This window comes from Octodon degus, unplaced genomic scaffold (assembly GCF_000260255.1).
Source record: "Octodon degus isolate 3935 unplaced genomic scaffold, OctDeg1.0 scaffold00007, whole genome shotgun sequence".
Taxonomy (NCBI): domain Eukaryota; kingdom Metazoa; phylum Chordata; class Mammalia; order Rodentia; family Octodontidae; genus Octodon; species Octodon degus.
In genome coordinates, this window is record NW_004524583.1 from 23,090,666 (window position 1) to 23,100,539 (window position 9,874).

General features: G+C 38.9%; 1 protein-coding gene and 1 pseudogene across 2 annotated transcripts in view; one reads left to right on the forward strand and one right to left on the reverse strand.

Moving 5' to 3' along the window:
* Positions 1 to 9,874, reverse strand: part of Ppm1a (protein phosphatase, Mg2+/Mn2+ dependent 1A) — a 48,140-nt gene that overhangs the window by 27,489 nt on the left and 10,777 nt on the right. Inside the window, exons 1-2 of one of the 2 annotated variants that reach the window (XM_023703085.1) lie at positions 8,861 to 8,866; positions 1,009 to 1,014 (exon numbers count right to left, since the gene is read on the reverse strand). The exons of the other annotated variant lie outside the window; for it this stretch is intronic. The gene's annotated coding sequence lies outside the window, so the exon portion shown is untranslated. Of the gene's footprint in view, positions 1 to 1,008; positions 1,015 to 8,860; positions 8,867 to 9,874 lie in introns of those variants that run through there. 2 annotated transcript variants of the gene reach the window in all.
* On the forward strand, positions 5,737 to 5,837 carry LOC111813409 (annotated as a pseudogene).

Below are 9,874 nucleotides of genomic sequence, written 5' to 3' on the forward strand. Positions count from 1 at the left end.
AAAAAAAAAAAAAAAAAAATCCACAGTTCCTACACAAAGTTCTAGGAAAAAAAAAAAAATCTCAAGCACTCTAAAATCTCATCAGAAAAGGAAGTTAGCTATTTGTGTTTCAGTAATATGTGATTAAGTTCAGAGCTAAAAGTTGAAATTTCACATATCTTACTTTCCACAGTGTTACACCATCTTTGCCTGTTGCTTCTGTTTGAGGTCTCTTCTCTATCAAAAGAGCTTGCAAGTTTTACTCTGTTACCTACATCAGTATCCTGGAAACCCAAATATCCCTTATTATTCCTGTTCTTGCCAATTTGTCCATCCCTAGCATGAGCAAATTTTTTCTATTTTTCCTTCTTTTAATTCTTTCTCATTTTTAGATTTAGCAGGGGAGTAAGATGGTAGAATCCAGGCAAGGCAGCTGCAAAGGAAAATGTGTTTCAATGAACTCCGACCAGTCTGAGTTTGAAAGGTAGAGGAGAAATGGCAAGCTTGGTTCTTAACTTACGTTTGGATACTCTCTCCCAATTACTGAAGAATTTCTCCTAGTTGACAAGAAGTCATTATTTAAACTGTAAAAGGAAGCTAGCTGGGTGTGACGGCACACACCTGTAATTCCAGCACTCAGGAAGCTGATGCACGAAGATTATGACAGGAAGGTCAGCCTGGAATTCATAGCAACACCTTCTTTAAAATTTTTATTTATTGTTGAAGCTGAGAGGGGAGGTAACCCTAACCTACTTATACCTGGCTATTTACAAAACATACATAATGTATACAAGAAATTAAAAAGAAAATCACTGATGAGAAAGTTAGCTATATTCTATTTACACTGTATGTGAAATACCCAAAATAAATACTTTTTAATGTACTTGGCACAGAGTCTCACTACGCAGCTCAGACTTGTAGTGATCCTCCTATTTCCAGCCTCCCCAGCACTGGGATTACGGGCATGCACCACCAAGGGTCTCACGGAGGCTGGCTCAGCAGGCCCAGGGGACAGGGCCAGCGTGGCATGTGGTGCTGGGGATTGAACTCTGGTTCCTGCACCCACTTGCCTTGCGCTATCTCTGAGCTATCTCAATGGCCACTAGATAAGAAGTCAGTAAGGGCTGGGAGAGAAGAGAATGGAAAGTAGTTTAGGACATATCGTGCAAGTTGTTAAAATTTCCCAAGATTAAGCTGTGGTAAAGCTATGCCTTGCACAGCACACCTGTGGCCCCAATTATTTAGGAAGCTGAGATGGGAGGAGCCAACTTTGATACCAGACCAGCTCCAAAGAAAATTTCACAAAGGATAGGGATATCGCTCAATGGTACAGTGCTTGCCTAACACACACAAGTCCTGGGTTAATCTTGACTACTGACAAAAAATAAAAGGGGAGAGGGGTAACTTTTATGACAAGTGAGTTATAAAAGAGTCTTGAAATACTAGCAGAGTTTTTTGTGGTTTTGTATGAATTTTACATGGAATTCAGGCAGATGACGCCCGGGAAGGCCACTGGGTAGGTGGACTGGACCTGTCAATCAGAGACCTGGACCCATGCACCATGGCCTGCACCTGGGACCAATTGGACAACGCTGTCTTCAGTTCTGGCAGGAGATCAGGCAGGTTTGTGATAGGACAGCGAAGATCTGAAGTCAAAATGGGGACTACGAAAGGCAATGGCCAAGACCTCTGTGCCACTGTGCTCTCCCTCAGTGATCTGTTCTCAACCTACAGAGCCTACCTTTCTCCCACTCGAGTTTGCTCACACTGGCCCTGCAGGGCACACTTTCCCTACTTTCAATAAACGTAAAATCTTTGCATGTATCTTGGCCAGCTCTTTATTCAAGACAAGAATCTGGAATCCAATTAAAAATGACTATGGAATCTAAATGTATAGATTAATATGGAAGATGTTTCTTAACTTCAAAGGTTAAAGAAGTTACTTGGGGCCAGCTGAATAGCTCAACAGATTAAAGCGCCTGCAATCAGGCACAGGGCCCAGGGCTTCAATCTCGGGGCCTGCCGTGACGATGCTGGTGCCAGTGCCGGTGCTGGCCCTGCCCCGGAGCACGCTAAGACAGCAATGGAGACTGGGCATGGTGGTGCGTGCCTGTAATCCCAGCTCTTGTGAGGCTGTAAACAGGGAGATCACTACAAGTCTAATTCTAGTAGTGAGACCCTGAACACCCTGTATATCCTTCCGTAAAATACCCCAAAAAAAAAAAAAGTTACCTGGAAATTTTTCAGATGCTAAATTTTTCTTCATCTTATAGCCTCAACTAAATACTTTTTCAATTAAATATTTAACTTCCCCTCTGTCCATGCAAGTAAACTTCATTGAAATAATTTTAAAATAAATGCACTGTTGAGCTAAATTTACTGAAAAGCTTAAAAACAAAATTTCAAAAAGTAAACTAAAGCCAACCAACACATCAAAAAAAGGATATAGCTTTTCTATGAAAAAGAGTACCATTAGTCCAAAATTGAGAAAGTCTTTGCTATATCAGATAAAAATTTGTAAGTACAGAAACCATAGGTTGTGTAATTACTAGTAGCAATTTCAATTTTGCAAAGTGCATGTAAGACAAAGCGTGGCCACATGTGATGTTTCCTTCATGTTTCATGATTTTTTAACGTATCAACATCATCTACACGTTCTGTGATCTGAATTACTATTGCATACGGTAGCTGTCTCAAATTTCTTCAAAGGTATTTTCTGCATAATAAAGTTAAGTTTTATAAGTATACCGTGTAACTGCCTGAAAAACATCTAAGCTAAATTTAGCTACAGGGCTCTAGTGACTCTAAAAGATACTGACCTATTTTCACAAACACGTATAGTACAAGCAAAAGACTGAAGATGTCCACAGCACAGCACCTCTTCATCTTTAGTTTTCCAAGAATGTCCTAGTATCTGCAACCTCAACTGGCCTCAAATGTCAATTTAAACTTACAGTTTTGAGTAACTTGTCTACAAATTCACAAATAAACTCTTTGCTATTTTTTAATCTTTGTATATTTAAGGATTCAGATTAAGATTAACCCAGAAAACAAGAGCAAATTTCTCAGCCAATCCACCCTCTTCCCTTTTGCTTAGATTAAAAAAAAAAAAACCACACACAGAACATTTTTAAGTATTTGCTGATAGACCTGTATATATAAGTTGAAAAGGGGGAAAATACTAATACATCAGTCCACAAATTGTGATATAAGATGCTCTGGGTATCGGTTGATAGGAAAAAGAAAAAACTTAAAAATGAATTATTAAAAAATTAATTTAGTAGCTTAAAAATTATGCCCAGAGGCCAGGGAGATGGCTTAGTGGCTGGGGAGATGGCTTAGTAGACTAAGCACTTGCCTGGCAAGTGCAAAGGCCTGAGTTCAATCCCCAGTTCCGCCCAAAAAAAAAAAAAAAAAAAAAAAAAATGCCCAGAAGTGGTGCAACTCAGTACTATCAACCCTTGGGAGACTGAAGCAGGAAGATTACTCAAAATTTTGAGGCCAGTGTGGGTTACACAGTGAGTTCAAGGTCAGTCTGAATTACAAAGTGTTTTGTCTCAAAACAAAATAAAATTAAACTTACATCCTATACTTAAATAGCCTCACCTCAAAGGACATGGAACAAAGGGAATTTCTCAAGTCCCTACCACTACTTTCCTTGTCTCAGCATACATCCACCACTGGTTGGCTGGAAGCTCACAGAATCATTTATTTCCTTTATGAACCCAGGGCCTCATGTACGCTAGGCAAGCTCTTTACCACTGAGCTATACCCCAGTCTTCATTTGTAACTTGAAACAGTTCCAACATCATTATACACACATTTCCTTTAAAGATGCCATATAAAATGTAATGGAAATAGTAAAAAGAAAACATATAGTCATGATTAGAGGTTAGCGCCCACATGTTTTCTTTCCCTGGTCTAAGCACCTCCTCAGTTACTTAACATTCATAGATAGGTTAATTTTCTTAGTATTTTCTCCATGAAAAGCAGTGTACAAGATAATATGAACAGAAAGAGGAATAACTTGTGGGAGCAGAGAAATCTGCCTCTCCTGTAAACAGACAAAAATGTCTAGCTTGGTCTTGCAGTTTTTACATAAAAATAATCCCATTTGCACTCAGCTCCTTATCCTGACTGTTGCGAAGCAGTACAAATTCAACATCACTACACAGCTGACTAGTTGTTGATGCACTTACAATACCACAAAGCATTTTTCCAGAAGAGAAAATGAAGGTGACAGGGAGTAACACCGGATAAGCTACAGGCTGACTGTAAACCTAAAGCTGCCACTTTTAACAACCCCTTGCCTTCTGCAAGCCTTACATTACAGACTCTTAATAATATTCTACTGATTCAGAAACACAAAGATTTTATTTACTCTCAACATTCCAAAGCATGACAGCATGTTGCAAAGTCACTTTTTCTAAAGGTAAGATATGAGATTTTGTTTAGAAAATAAAAACAGAACAAAATACACAGCAATGTTTTCTTAACTTTTATCATTAATATTTTCACTTCTAAATTTTGGTACGAGGGCTGGTAAGATACCTCAGCAGTCTAAAGTGCCTGCTTAGGAAAGCTTAGGCAGGCCAGGGGACTGCGGTTCAATCCCCAGCATCACATGCTGTGCCAGCCATGCCCTGAGGGTGGGCTGAGCTGGCCAAAATAAATAAATACATGAATGAATGAATGCATTTTGGTACTAAAAACAGGCAAGCTACATCTTCTATTAATGAAATATCCAACATAATGAAATTTCTACACTAAAGAAAATTTAATTTTACACTAAAGAAAAAGGAAGCAAGCATAAGAATATGGGATAATAAGAGTCAGCAACATGTAATGGCTTTATTCTCAGAACAGCACAATAGACAATTCTTAAACCAGTGTCTGTGTGACCCTCACACTGAGGTACATCACCAGCCACCTTTACTTCCATTTATTTATGCTGAGACAGGATCTCACTAAATTGCCCAGGCTGGTCTTGAACTTAGGATCTTCTTAGGAAACCTCAGTTTCCCAGAGAACTGGAATTAAGAGGTACATCACCATTCTGTCAACTCATAGTCTTTAACTAAAATGATTAAAGTTACATACAACATAACTCTTTAAAAAAGAATCTAAGTCCCTCCTAAAACAGTCATGTAGAGTAGTACAAAGCACCAGCTGAGATTTAAACTGGACTACACATGCCCTGTGCTTTCCCACTGTCTGCTGTATTTCTGGCTCACATTCAATTTTCTCATGTTTGGCACAAAATAACGAAAACATTGCAAAGATTGAACAGTCTTGGGGTCGGGGAGATGGCTCAGTGGAATAAGCACTTCCCTGGCAAGCACAAGGGCCTGAGTTCAATCCCTGGTTCCACAAAAAAAAAAACCAAACCACAGAGATTGAACAGTCTTATTTTGCATACCTATATAAAATGGATAAAAGGTCATTGTTTTCAAAGAATTTATTATTAATAAATTTAACATGCAAATTTTTGTGTTCAGAGATTATTTTCTTGGGACTTGGAGACTAAAGCTCAGCAATGGCATGTTCTTACCATGTAAAAGGCCCTGGGTTTGAGTGTTGGTGCCAAAAACTCAAATTAAAAAACCAAAACATATCTGCTTAAACTCACTACAAACTTTTAATAGTGGGTTCCAAAGGAGTGACCATGCTGGGCAAGGTGAGTGGCGCACTCCCATAATCTGAAGGGTTCAAGGTCGGGGCAATATGGTGAGACCCCCATCTTAGAAAAAAAGGAAAGTGCTCACTTCGGCAGCACATACACTAAAATTTAAACAAAGCTGAAAAGATGGACCCTGTGTACAGATGACACGCCAATTCATGAAGTATTCCATTTTTTTGGAACCAAATAAACTGTCATAGTATACAAAGAGAGGGTGGATGTGTAGCTGTAAGGACTATCATATAGAAGTGTTGTAAGGCTGAATCTGTGGGATACTGTAATTCTTTTGGAAAAACATGGACAAGAGTCAAAATTACTTAAAGTAAATAATAGAAGGAGTAAATGCTAGCACTGCACATACAAAACTAAAACTTATTCCCAGGGAGGAAACATGGTATTAAAACTCTTCATAGAAGCTACAAACTCTCCTCATTTCTCTAAGTCCCCAACCTGCAGTAATCCTTCTTTAAAAAAAAGGGAGCATAAAAAAAGAGGGGCTAAGGGCTGGCCAGATAGCTCAGCGGATTAACGTGCCTGCTTAGGCAAACGCAGGGACCAGGGTTCAAGTAGGGACCAGAGTTCCATCCCTAGTGCGCAGTGCTGTGCTGGCCCCATCCCCGGGGGTGCACTGAGACAGTGAATGAGACTGGGTGTGGTGACATGTGCCTGTAACCCCAGGGCTTGGGAGGGTGAAAACAGGAGGATCATTATGAGACTGATCTGTGTAGTGAGAACCTGTAGACTCTGTACTAAATACAGAGAGGGGCTACACACAATTAAAAGGAAATTTTAATTATGGCAAGGGCCTGAGTTCAATCCCTGGTTCAAAAACAAAAGGAAGCCCAGAGGCTGTGTGGGCTTTTCAGTATGGGCTAGGGAGATGGCTCAGTAGAATAAGCACTTGCCTGGCAAACGCAAGGGCCTGAGTTCAATCCCCAGTTCTGCAATAAATAAATAAATAAATAAAATATAAAAGGAAGTGAATCAAAAGTTCACAGCAATTATATTTAATATGCTCATGGTAAATTTTTAAGAAATAGGTAAAATACTGGACAAGCTAACCAAAGCAGTTCAGAATGTGAATGACAAAATTCATATATTGCAGAAACGACCAAAGTGAAGACAAGAGTATTTGATATTGAGGACAAAACAGTGAGTTATGATAAAGAGCTCAAAGAAACCAAAAAGCAAGTAAGAGAACAAGAGAAGACTATTCAATAGCTCCCAGATGAACAGAAGACCTACCTAGGGCTAACTAGAGTTAGAGGATAGCACAGATAGATTCGCTAACACTCCTACGCTAATCAGGGAAGAAAATTTCCCAAACAAAAAGTTCAGAATACAAGTAAGTGATGAAAGGAGAAGTTCACCAGGGAATATCATTGTTAGATTCACAGATATCCAGAATAAATAAATAAATAAAGGCAGCCAAAGGGGGGGGGATCACAGGTACAGGAAAAACATTTAGAATCACAGCAGACTTCTCAGAACAAACCCTGAAGGTCAGAAGAGTTTAGAGTGAAATATCTTAAGCCCTAAAAGCAAATACCTTCCAACCTACACTAAGTTAACCCAGCAAAGCTAACCTTCAAAACAGATGGGGAAATAAAAGATGTCCATGAAAAAGACCAGCTCAGACTGAGTGGTCTTTTAGACTTGAGTGCTAAATCAACTTCAGAGAAAACAACACTAGAATATTCTACACAGAAACAAACTGGACACAGCTAAACAGTGAGGAAACCAGTGAGTTCAACAGATAAATAACAACAACAACAAAATTAGGAAAAGAAAAACAAAGGATTCCCCACTAAATAAAGAAGACAAAGATTGTAAATAACAACTTTCAGTAATATCTCTACAGCAATATTAACAGCCTCAACTCTACAATCAAAAGACACAAACCAGCAGACTGGGTCAAAAAAACAGAATCCAACAATCTGTTGCACTGTTCAACAAACTCATTTAATATAAAAGATATTCATAGACTAAAAGGATGTAAAAGATCATTTTATGTACCAGGACCCTGAAAGCAAGGGGGTGGCTATTCTAAAACCAGATACACAGTAGTACATCTCTGTAATCGCAGCACCTATGAGGCTGAGGCAGGAGGGTTATTGCAAGTTCAAGGTCAGCTTGGGCTACACAGTGAGTTCAAGACCAGTGTAACGTACACAGAGAGACCCTGTCTTTAAAAACTAAAAGAAACAAACAAAAATCCCAACCTAACTGAACAGACAAACTAGATCACTATATACTCGTTGAAGGAACAATCCAACAAGAACACTGATAAACACGTAAGCACTGAGTACTGGAGCACCTATTTTTATAAAACAAAAACCAATGAAATTAAAAGATCAAGTAATCATAGTAGGGGACTTTAAAACCCCACTTTTGAAGAGACATCAACTAAACAACAAAAAAAATCAATAAAGAAATTTCAGAGCTGAGCCACACCCTTGAGCATATGGACTTAATAGATACACACAGAGCATTCCACCCCTCTACAACAAGAGTGTATATTTTTTTAAGCAGCACATGGTACTTTTTCCAAAATAGATCACATACTAGTCTACAATGACTGCTTATATCTAAAAGAACTGAAATCACCCCATGAATCAGATTGCTGCAATGAAAATAGAAGTCAATGACAGAAGAAATTTCAGAAATGGCAAATGTTCCTGGAAAATTAACAGCATATTCCTAAACAACCAATCGGTCACAGAGAAAAAAAAAACAAAGGAAAAATTCAAAAATTTCTAAAAATTAATGACAATGACTATACAACTCAATGAAACCTCTGGGACCCTGAAAGCAGTCCTAAAAGGAAAATTCACCACACCTAGTAACACATTAGGATAACAGAGCAGGCCCAAATAAAGGAGCTTATGAGACATCTTAAGATATTTGAGAAACAACAAACCCGGCCCCAAACCAAAATTGAGGAGGGAAATTATAAAGATGAGAGAGGAAATCAATAAAATTGAGACTAAAAATACTGTTTTAAGGAAAAAAAAAAAAATCAACAAATTGAGCTGGTTCTTCAAAAGAATATATAAAATATATAACCCCTTAGCCAGACACACAAAGAGAAAGAGAAAATACATCAATGGAATTAGAAATGTAGAGATGAAATCATAAGAGACACTGTTGAAATCTAGAAGACAATAAGTACTTTGAAAAATTATATTCCAACAAATTAACAAATTTTGAAAAAAAACAGATTCCTACACACAAACTACCAAAACTAACCCAAGAAGACATAAAACAGGGCCGGGGAGATAGCTCAGTAAAATAAGCACTTGCCTGGCAAGCGCAGGGTCCTGAGTTCAACCCAAAGTACCACCAAAAAAAAAAAAAAAAGACATGCAATGTGTTAATTATTGAAACTGTCCTACCAATTTGGTTTGAAACTGTCTCATTGCTATTTGTTTCTCAATAAAATTATGGAAAAAAAAGACATGAAAGATAAACATGCTTAACAACCCAGTAATAGGGAATTAAATTGCCACAGTAATTGAGAACTTACCAACTAAGAAAAAGCCTAATGGATTCACTGCTAAGTTCTACAAAACTGGGCCAGGGAGCTAGCTCAGCAGAATAAACTCCTGCTTTCACAAGCGCAGGGACCAGAGTTCGACCCCCTAGTCCTGCATGCTGCACTGGCACTGGTGCCGCCCCTGCTCCGGGGCACGCTGAGCCAGCGAAGGAGTCCAGGTACGGTGGCACACACCTGTAATCCCAGTGCTGGGGAGGCTGAAAACAGGAGTATTACAAGTCCGAGCTGCGTAGTAAGACCCTGTACCAAATACATAAATGCACAGGAAATGGTAGATTAAAAATCTACAAAACCTTCAGCATTCTGTATCATCATCACTCCTGAAGCTCTTCATAGAAACTGAAAGGGACGGAGCGCTCCCAAACTTGTTTATGGATGCCAGTATCACCCTAATCCCAAAACCTGACAAAGATCCAACTAAAAAGCAGAGTAACAGATCAACCTCTTCAATGAATATAGAGGCAAGAGTCCTTGACAAGGTTATTAGCAAAGAGAATGCAGCATAGTATCAACACAATGATACAACATGATCAAGTAGGTTTTATCCCTGAGATGCAAGGATGGTTCAACGTGGAGGGCCACCTGGGCAACTCTCCTTGAAAGAACAATATCTCCATTTTGGTTGTACCTGACCCTATTTGCACGTATTGGGTCTAGGA